The following is a 1,021-nucleotide window of genomic DNA, read 5'->3' as shown; positions in this document are numbered from 1 at the left end:
GGCAGAACAACTCAGAATTTGCTAAGCAGTGGAAACTGGAAGAGGGCTTAGGTTATGGAGATGATAAAAGTGAAATAGGAACTGAACAAATTAAGCCAATTATTGTTAAACAGACTGTCAAGCCAAGGGTAAATGTTGTTAAGTTTGTAGCTAAAACTGTAAAGTCTGATTCTGAAAAGATGAAAGATACCGAGACAGAAGTTAAGGCAGAGTCAACTTCTGACAAATTAAAATAGGATAAGCCAACTAAAGTCAATATAGGCTTAATGACAAAAAGACAGCTTAAGCATAAGCTGTAAAAGATTAAGAATGTAAACAAGGTAAAGCCACCTAGGAAAAATAGGAATGGAAAGGAAGGTGTAGATAAAAGCAATAATAAGCCTGTTCCTAATGCTCCTAGAAAAAATGCTATAACTGTGGAAACTCTAATCATCTTGCTTCTTTTTGCAGAAAGAATAAGGATATAAACTCTTTACCTCCCAAATCAGGAGTTAAGAGTCAGTCTGTTAGGTTTAAACCACAAAATCCTTGTTTTCATTGTGGTAGTTTATGAATTCAATTTATACTTGTAAGGAATATCATAGTTTGTACTATGATTATTATCAAATAAAACCTTCTTTAAAGAAAGTTAGCATTATTCCTTCTAGTGTAAGTTCTGATGCAAAGTCTGATACTGTAAAATCTGATAAGAAAAATGTTAGCATAAACTCTAAAGTTAAATCCGCTGCAAATGCTAACAAACTTAATAAGGCCAAAGGATCCAATCAAGTATGGGTCCTTAAAACTAATTATTAGTAGTTTTTGTGATTGCAGGGCAACAGGAAAAACATCCTACTTTTTGATAGTGTATGTTCAGGAAATATGACTGGAAATAAAGCCCTGTTATCAGACTTTGTGGAGAAAGCTGGCCCCAGGAGTTTCTTATGGAGATGGCAACATGGGAAAAACTCTGGATATGGGCACTATCAATCTTGGGAATGTCATCATTGAAAAGTAGCTCTATGATTTCCTTTGAAGAACA

Source organism: Apium graveolens, unplaced genomic scaffold (assembly GCF_009905375.1).
Source record: "Apium graveolens cultivar Ventura unplaced genomic scaffold, ASM990537v1 ctg4476, whole genome shotgun sequence".
NCBI classification, from domain to species: domain Eukaryota; kingdom Viridiplantae; phylum Streptophyta; class Magnoliopsida; order Apiales; family Apiaceae; genus Apium; species Apium graveolens.
This window is presented reverse-complemented; position numbering follows the sequence as displayed.